This window comes from Somniosus microcephalus, chromosome 3, assembly GCF_052327205.1.
Source record: "Somniosus microcephalus isolate GS21.2 chromosome 3, FLI_Smic_1.0, whole genome shotgun sequence".
NCBI classification, from domain to species: Eukaryota; Metazoa; Chordata; class Chondrichthyes; order Squaliformes; family Somniosidae; genus Somniosus; species Somniosus microcephalus.
The window spans coordinates 270,843,285-270,853,191 of NC_140989.1; positions in this window are offsets into that span (position 1 = coordinate 270,843,285).

Below are 9,907 nucleotides of genomic sequence, written 5' to 3' on the forward strand. Positions count from 1 at the left end.
CGGGGTCCCCAATTAAAATGGAGCTAGATACAGGATCAGCTCTGACCGTCATAAGTCGACGGGATTACGAGCGGCTATTTCCGCACACACCTTTGAAAGACACATCCATTATCTTGAAGACATATACGGGGCAGAAAGTATACCCCAGAGGGAAAATAAAGGTGCCTGTTGTATACAACGGCAAGGAAATACAGAAGTTGTATTTATACGTTCTGCAAGATGGTGGTCCACCGTTGTTGGGACGTGAATGGATCAGGAAGATACATTTAGACTGGCACTCCATTCAGGCACTGACGGTGACCAGTAAGAAAAAAAATGATGATGACGTCATACCTGAACGATTAAAAGACATCTTGGCTAACGCCAAAGAAGTGTTTCAACAGGAACTAGGAACCTTGAAAGGCGTCATCGCCTCAATAAAAGTGGAAGATGCGGCAATTCCCAAGTTTTTTAAGGCAAGGCATACGCAATTCGTCCAGCAGTCGAGGCAGAGCTGGAGAATTTGGAAAAAGCAGGCGTGTTATCCAAGGTAGATTGGAGCGAGTGGGCAACACCCATCGTCCTGGTCATGAAGAAAACGTTGAATAATGATAAATCTGAAGAACAGAGAAAAATTCGCATCTGTGGGGACTTCAAGGTGACTGTAAACCCGGTCCTTCACACGATACAGTATCCTCTTCCAAGGATAGAAGATATTTTCGCCTCACTATCCGGAGGGAAACGTTTCACCAAAATTGACTTGGCACAGGCATATCTACAGATGGAGGGTGAGGAGGCCTCTAAAAAGTATCTCACGATAAACACACACAAAGGCCTGTACCAGTACAATCGACTGGTTTTCGGAGTAGCATCAGCTCCAGCTATCTGGCAAAGAGCTATGGAGCAAGTCCTGCAAGGGATTCCGGGGACTCAATGCTACCTAGACGACATCCTTGTAACAGGAGAAAACGACAACGAGCACCTTGCCAATTTGGAGCAGGTGCTCACTAGGCTGAGAGAACGGGGCCTACGAGCAAATCGCCCCAAGTGCGAATTTTTCCAGAAACAAATATCATATTGTGGCCATATAATTAACAAAGAAGGGTTGCATAAGTCACCTGAAAAAATTGAAGCGGTCATAAAAGCCCCAGCACCTGAAAATGTCTCACAATTAAGGTCGTTCCTGGGATTGATAAATTACTATCATAAATTTTTACCGAACTTGTCAACTGTTCTGCACCCTCTTAACACACTGCTACAAACGGGAGTAATTTGTAAATGGAGCGAAGACTGTAAACGTGCCTTCCATAAATGCAAAGGCTTGATCACGTCCAAGGAAGTGTTGGCTCATTACAACCCATCACTGCCAATCAGACTGGCGTGCGATGCATCCCCGTACGGCGTAGGAGCGGTATTATCGCATAGATTCCCTGATGGCTCGGAGCGGCCGATAGCTTTTGCGTCACGCTCATTGAACTCAGCTGAGCGTAACTATGCCCAGATCGACAGGGAAGCACTCAGCCTGGTGTGGGGAGTGAAGAAATTCAACCATTACCTACACGGACAAAAATTTACCTTGTTGACTGACCATCAACCCCTTGTCTCCATATTCAACCCTAAAAAGGGCGTTCCCATTATGACAGCGCAAAGGCTACAGAGGTGGTCCCTTTTCCTAGGGGCACACCAATATGACATAGAATACAAAGGATCAAAACAGCATGGGAATGCTGACGGTTTATCGTGCCTACTGTTGCCAACGATAGAAGAGGCACCTACAGTGGACCCAGTGGAGATGTTCCACTCAACCATAGTAGAATGTCTACCAGTAACAAATTCTACCATTGAAAAGGAAACGAGAAATGACCCGACTCTCTCACGAGTCTACAATTTAACGGTGAAGGGATGGCCAGCACATGGCGAACCACTGTTGCCAGCATTCTCGCAAAGAAGAGAACAGCTGTCAGTGTGCCAAGGAACATTGATGTGTGGATCCAGAGTGGTGATTCCACCCAAACTCCAGGATAAAGTGCTAAAGGAGCATCACGAGGGGCATCTGGGTGGAGTGAAAATGAAGAACCTAGCCAGAGCGTTTGTGTGGTGGCCAGGTATCGATGGAGACATCGAAGAAATGACCAAAAGCTCTCTAGGATGCCAGAAGGTCCAAAACGCCCACCACAAGCCCCTCTACATCCATGGGAGTGGCCCTCATCTCCATGGCAAAGGGTACATATCGACTTTGCTGGTCCATTTATGGACTCAATGTTCTTAATCGCGGTTGATGCACACTCCAAGTGGCCGGAGGTAATAAAGATGTCCTCCACCACCACGGAAAAAACCATCACAGTATTAAGGACCATATTTGCCAGGAATGGGCTGCCTGAACAGATCTGTTCTGATAATGGACCGCAATTTGTGTCCGAAGAATTCAGGAAGTTCTTAAAAAACAATGGGGTTAAGCACTACACGTCCGCCCCATACCATTCCGCCACCAATGGATTAGCTGAAAGGTTTGTCCAGACCTTCAAGAAGGCCATAAAGGCCATGGGTAATGAAGACATAAATCTACAACATAAGGTAGATAACTTCTTGTTTGCATACAGGAATGCAACACGTGGTTACAAACCAAACTCCCGCCATGATGTTTTTCAATAGAAGACTAAGATGCCGGCTGGATTTGATCAAGCCAAACATCAGAAGGGACGTAGAGAACCGGCAATTTCAAGGCATGAATGAAAGGCCAACTAGAACCTTCCAGATAGGTCAACAAGTTTTGGCCCGGGACTACCGTACCGAGAAATAGCAGCCTGGAACTATTTGCACATGACTAGGACCGCTGATGTATACCGTGGACATTGGTGGAAGCATAATAAGGCGCCATGCTGACCAGATCATAGAGTCATCCGAAAAGGGACAACCTACACCACAACTCTATACGCCTAATGATGAAGCAGAGATACCCATAGTATCTACCTCCGATCCGGTGATACTGGAACCAGATGAACCCGACACTGGCATTCAAGCCGAATCGACCTTGCCAAAAGAACCTACTACACCACCGAAAACTACTACACCACCGAGGCGTTATCCGGACCGAGTCAGGAAGCCTCCAGAGAGACTGACTTATAATTGATTAACTGCAGCAAATGTGTAGATTATTGTTCTTGTAAACATGTTAATTAATGATTACTTAAAATGTTATGTACTAATTATCTAAAAGGGGAGGAATTGTAGTGTATGTACCTTTTAAGAGCCCCTGTGTACTGTAATACCGGTAGTGACCACTCGGGTATATAAGCCTGTATAGCGTCTTGTATCTGTTAGTTCACCTCCAGACTTTGTTCAGTAAACACCTGTTAAACCAACTCCTGCATTCCGTGTCTCCATTAACACACGGATACAACAAACAGAACTCTTCAAGATCTGAGAGGCTGCATACCCACTAAAATATAACACATCTAACACTGTAATGTTGCATATTTGATTATAAAATCACTCTGTACAATACCAAACCTATTGGGTTTGCAAACCTTTACCAGAAGGAGTATTCACTCAGTCTTTGGTTGTAACTCCAGCATATTGTAAAATGTTCTATTGTTCTACATTATTGGAATAAATGTTCACTGTTGATTTCTAAACTGACCTTTAAATGTCTGCGATTGTATCTTTTATTTCCATATTCAACTCATACACTGAAACTTTGTGAATAATGTAATATCACTCCTGGGTGCTTGGGAAAAGTTCTTCAATCCCAACAGTTTTATGAACACTTTTATAAACATGGCACAGGGTTCTTGAATTCCCTCGGCACCGCCGGGCATTCCAGCTAGTTCCTATATAATGTAATGCACAATGTATTCTGCTGCTAATGTAAAACGGTATCCCGTTAAGGCGACAAGTAAACACTGGGCAAGATCAATCAGAGCTTAATTGCTTATCAGGTTGCTGGTCAGAACCTAGGATAAAATGTCTGTCTTTTTTTTTACGTGTGATTGGAAGGTTAATAAAAATGTTACACATTTCTGTGTCAAATTACAACCCAAATGACTGGCTTTCTTTCCTTATTTTTACGCGTGACGCAGAAGTTTATATGTGCGACTCATGAAGTGTGACAGACACAGATGCATACTAAACCTACCATTTTATTAGATTACTGATGGCTAGTGACTATCCTGCGGCCTTGCTCATGGGTAGTCTGGTGTCTAGCGCATTCTGATGTTTAGGTAGTAATTTATTCTGTATCAATAATGATATTGCTCAAGTGTTCTTTGTGGGCAAGTTCTTATTGGAGTATTTGTAGGGTGTCTGGAAACACTCAGTATGAATGAGGTGTGGGAGGTTTGTGATTGGGAGCACTTGTGAGGGACTAGTTCCTGGAAGGACTTGTGAGATGGGAACATTTAGCGGTGTGGGGTTATGACAATAAAAATAGGTTTCTGTCTGGGTTGAAATTTTTAACATGTATTTTGTATTGTCGGAAACAGCATGCAGTGGCAGAAGATAACAAATGGTCATTGAAGATCATGAGAGACTGAGCTGGACAGAACTAATTACATTTCGGGATCCCTACCTCCTTATGCTCTTCGTTAATCTTGGTAAATTCATTACAATACAACCTGTCCACAGTCCTCCCCGTCACTGCTATATGCAAGAGGCTGGCTTAAAAAAATTGTAAGTAAAGTTTGTAATGAACTCACAGCTGAATACCAGTACAACGGTGTGAATATAATTTTGCATAAATATTAATTGCTTACATAGACAACATTAGGTTAAACTGATCACACATGTTGCTAAGAGTAGGTCAACAAACTTTTATTTTAGAAGGAAATTATAACAAACAGCAGTGGAATCAATGTAAACCTGTACACTATGTAAAATATTTCAGTCTGTGCTCATTTTGCATACTTCTGTGTTTACATCACACGAACATGGTAGAAAATTCCAAAAGCAAAATTAAATGCCAGCACAGGTCAGTGAAATCTCACCTCTGGGTGCATCTAGGACAAACTTTTAAGTGTTTGTAAATGTTAAAAACTCACCGACTCACCTGCTCAGAGGCCTCAGGTACTTATTACTTACAATATTGAATTGGGGACAGGGACTCAATAAAATTAACATAAGTAAAATAACAGTAATGAAAAAAATAATGGCACTAAAGAGTGACAAATCCCCAGGACCAGCTGGTTTCCATCCCAGGGTTTTAAAGGAAGTAGCTGAGCACATTGCAGATGCCCTAACTATAATCTTCCAAAGTTCTCTCGATTCAGTAACCGTTCCTTTAGATTGGAAAATTGCGCATGTCACTCTACTATTTAAGAATGGTGAGAGAGGGAAACAAGGGAATTATAGACCAGTTAGCCTAACATCTGTTGTTGGGAAATTGCTCGAGTCTATAATTAAGGATAGGGTGACTGAACACCTCGAAAATTTTCAGTTGATCAGCGAGAGCCAGCATGGATTTGTGAAAGGTAGGTCATGCCTGACAAACCTCATTGAATTTTTTGAGGCGGTGACTAAAGTAGTGGACAGGGGAATGTCTATGGATGTTATTTATATGGACTTCCAGAAGGCATTTGATAAAGTCCCCCATAAGAGACTGTTAACTAAGGTAGAAGACCACAGAATTGAGGGCAAATTATTGACCTGATTAGGCAATTGGCTGAGTGGCAGGAGACAGAGAGTAGGGATAATGGGTAGGTACTCTAATTGGCAGGATGTGACTAGTGGTGTCCCGCAGGGATCTGTGTTGGGGCCTCAACTATTCATCGTATTTATTAACGACTTAGATGATGGCTTAGAAAGTCATATATCCAGATTTGCCAATGACACAAAGATAGGCGGCATTGAAGGCAATGTAGATGAAAGCATAAAATTACAAAGGGATGTTGATAGATTAAGTGAATGGGCAAAACTGTGGCAAATGGATTTCAATGTAGGCAAATGTGAGGCCATCTACTTTGGACCTAAAAAGGTGTGTTTACGATGGTTTGGAGTTCAACCTCCGAGTGAGCGCAGACGCAAGCATCATCTGCATACTGTAATTCGACGACAGAGGATGGGACGACCTTGGATCTGGACTGGAGGCGACGGAAGTTGAACAGTTTCCCGTTTGTTCTGTAGATTAGCTCCACTCCAGTGGGGAGCTTACTGAGGGTGAGATGGAGCATTGCAGCAAGGAAGATTGAGAAGGGCGTTGGTGCAATGACACAGCCTTGCTTGACCCCGGTTCGTACGTGAATTGGGTCTGTGGTGGTCGTAAACACCTTCACCGAAGCATACGAGAGCATAGGCCTTACACTAAACATCCGTAAGACAAAGGTCCTCTACCAACCTGCCCCTGCCACACAGTGCTGCCCCCCAATTATCAAAATCCACGACAAGGCCTTGGACAACGTGGACCACTTTCCATACCTCGGGAGCCTACTGTCAACAAGGGCAGACGTCGACGACAAAGTCCAACACCACCTTCAGTGTGCCAGTGCAGCTTTCAGTCGCCTGAGGAAGAGAGTGTTTGAAGACCAGGACCTCAAACCTGGCACTAAGCTCATGGTCTACAGGGCAGCAGTGATACCTGCCCTGCTGTATGCCTCAGAGACACGGACCATGAACAGCAGGCACCTCAAAACACTGGAGAGGTACCACCAACACTGTTCCGCAAGATCCTGCAAATCCATTGGCAGGATAGGCGCACCAACATCAGTATTCTTGCTCAGGCCAACATCCCCAGCATCGAAGCTCTGACCACGCTCGATCAGCTCCGATGGACGGGTCACATTGTCCGCATGCCCAATACGAGACTCCCAAAACAAGCGCTTTACTCGGCGCTCCGGCACGGCAAGAGAGCCCCAGGTGGGCAGAGGAAACGCTTCAAGGACACCCTCAAAGCCTCCTTGAAAAAGTGTAACATCCCCACCGACACCTGGGAATCTCTGGCCCAAGACCGCACAAAGTGGAGGAGAAGCATGCGGGAAGGCGCCGAACACCTCGAGTCTCTTCGCCGGGAGCAAGCGGAAGCCAAGCACAGGCAGTGCAAGGAGCGCACGTCAACCCAAGCACCCCACCCACCCGCCCTTTCAACCACCGTCTGCCTCACCTGTGACAGAGACTGTAGGTCCCGCATTGGACTAATCAGTCACATGCAAGCTCATTTTTAATGTGGAAGCAAGTCATCCTCGGTCCCGAGGGACTGCCTAAGAAGAAGACCTAAAAAGGATAGAACAGGGTACTTTCTAAATGGTGAAAAGCTAAAAACAGTGGAGGGCCAAAGAGACTTGGGAGTCCAGGTACATAGATCATTAAAATGCCATGAATAGGTACAGAAAATAATCAAAAAGGCTAATGGAATGTTGGCCTTTATATCTAGAGGACTAGAATACAAGGGGGTAGAAGTTATGCTGCAGCTATACAAAACCCTGGTTAGACCAGACCTGGAGTGCTAGGAGCAGTTCTGGGCACCACACCTTAGGAAGGATATATTGGCCTTGGAGGGAGCGCAGCGTAGGTTTACCAGAATGATACCCGGACTTGAAGGGTTAAGTTAGGAGGAGAGATTACACGAATTAGGGCTGTATTCCCCAGAATTTAGAAGGTTAAGGGGTGATCTGATCGAAGTTTTCAAGATATTAAGGGGATTAGATAGGGTCAATAGAGAGAAACTATTTCCGCTGGTTGGGATTCTAGGACTAGGGGGCATAGTCTAAAAATTAGAGCCAGACCTTTCAGGAGTGAAATTAGGAAACACTTCTACACACAAAGGGTGGTAGAAGTTTGGAACTCTCTTCCACAAATGACAATTGGTGCTAGATCAATTGTTAATTTTAAATCTGAGATTGATAGCTTTTTGTTAACCAAAGGTATTAAGGGATATGGGCCAAAGGTGGGTATATGGAGTTAGGTCGCAGATCAGCCATGATCTCATTGAATGGCGGAACAGGCTCGAGGGGCTGAATGGCCTACTCCTGTTCCTATGAAACAAATATCATACTGCATCTATGAGACAATATTTACATTCAGATCTGTAACAGATTGCTGAGAGAACCAACAGCCAATATATCAAAAAAAGACAGCTTTGATATTTGGGGAGTTGTTTTCTTTGGTTTACGTGCAAGCAGTGTCCCGTCTCAACAAGTGATAAACTTGATTAAAGAGCACAGATTGTTTTGTGCGCCTACTTGTCCGAGTTTGACAACAAATAGAAGCTAAACAGTACCGAATCTTGCTGTGTATCTCCATCATTGAGCCCTTGCACTCACACAGAGATTTGCTTTGGCACAGCATTGAATAATTAATTTTCTAGGGACCACTGGAAAGTTCTCTGACAGTTATTGTTTATGTTGGTACACATTTATATAGACATATATTTCTCCTATATATTAGTACCTTTTGGGCTCATCAAAATGGAGACAACAGTGAATATGTTTCCTCTTTGCACTGATATCAGGTGAGGCCATCTCCATCTCAACTAGGTGTTCAATGGTAAAAGGTGGAAATACTCAGTAGCTCAGGCAACATCTGTGTAGATGCAGAAATCGATGTTTCAGGCCAGACCCGAGAGGTTGACTTCCGTTTCTCCACAGATGCTGCCTGAGCTGCTAAGTATTTCCACCTTTTTTCTGTTTTTGTTTACAGATTTCCAGCACCTGCAGTATTTTGCTTTTTAGGTGTTTAATGCTGATGTTAAACTGACACTGGTATCCGCTTTGAGCGGTCATACGGGCAGCATGGAGTTATACTGTTGGCTCCACATCATGCTGTGGGCAGGCACAGTGGAGCTTTATGCATATGTGCTTACATGGAGGCGCTGAGGTTAGCTCATTGATGTCCAAATACAAAGGGACTCTCACCGCTTGCCAAAACTTAATCTACCATCAGATTGACAACATCCCTGCCCACATACCAGACTTTTATACATTAATGCAACAGGGAAACTGCATACTATTAATGCAAAAGCTACAGTATAATTGGGACACTTATCTCAGGATCAGAAAAGCAACCTCTACTTTACATTGTCTGTAATAAAGTCATATCAAAGGGTGAACAGTCATTATGTGGGGCAAATCACATGGCACCTTTTATCCTTCTAATGAAAATAAACTCAATTTAAAAACATACCTATTAATTCAATCAATAAATTTGTTGTATAACTAGTATACATAATGAGGAAAGTTCAATATACCATTTTATTCCACTTGTGAGGAATAGAGAAGATAGAGTGACTAACACCAAAGTAATGAGGAGTAGCCTGTGTACACTAACAGTGTGTTACAGCAAGCGGATTGTGATGGGCAGGGTATTCGTGCCTGATGGCTGTAGATTGGTACCATCAGAAATTGATGTAACTGATCCTGGTTGGGGAAAGACCAGGTGAAAGACCATGGCTGAGATGGTTGGACTGTAAATTACAAGACATAAAAAGGAAAAAATAGGGCCCATTAGGGACAAAAGTGGCAATCTGTGTGTGGAGCCGGAAGATGTAGGAGGGGTTCTAAATGAATTTTTTGCATCTGTTTTCACTATGGAGAAGGACGATGTAGACATAGAAATAGGGCGGGGGGACTGTGATATGCTTGAACATATTCACATCGAGAGGGAGGAGGTATTGGCGGTTTTAGCTGGCCTAAATATGGATAAATCCCCAGGCCCGGATGAAATGTATCCCAGGCTGCTGTGTGAGGCAAAGGAAGAGATTGCGGGGGCGCTAACACATATATTCAGGACCTCTCTGGCCACAGGGGATGTTCCAGAGGACTGGAGAACCGCTAATGTAGTACCATTATTCAAGGAGGGAAGTAGGGAAAAACCGGGGAACTACAGGCCAGTGAGCCTAACATCAGTGGTAGGAAAATTATTGGAAAAAATTCTGAGGGACAAAATTTGTCTCCACTTGGAGAGGCAAGGATTAATCAGGGATAGTCAACATGGCTTTGTCAAG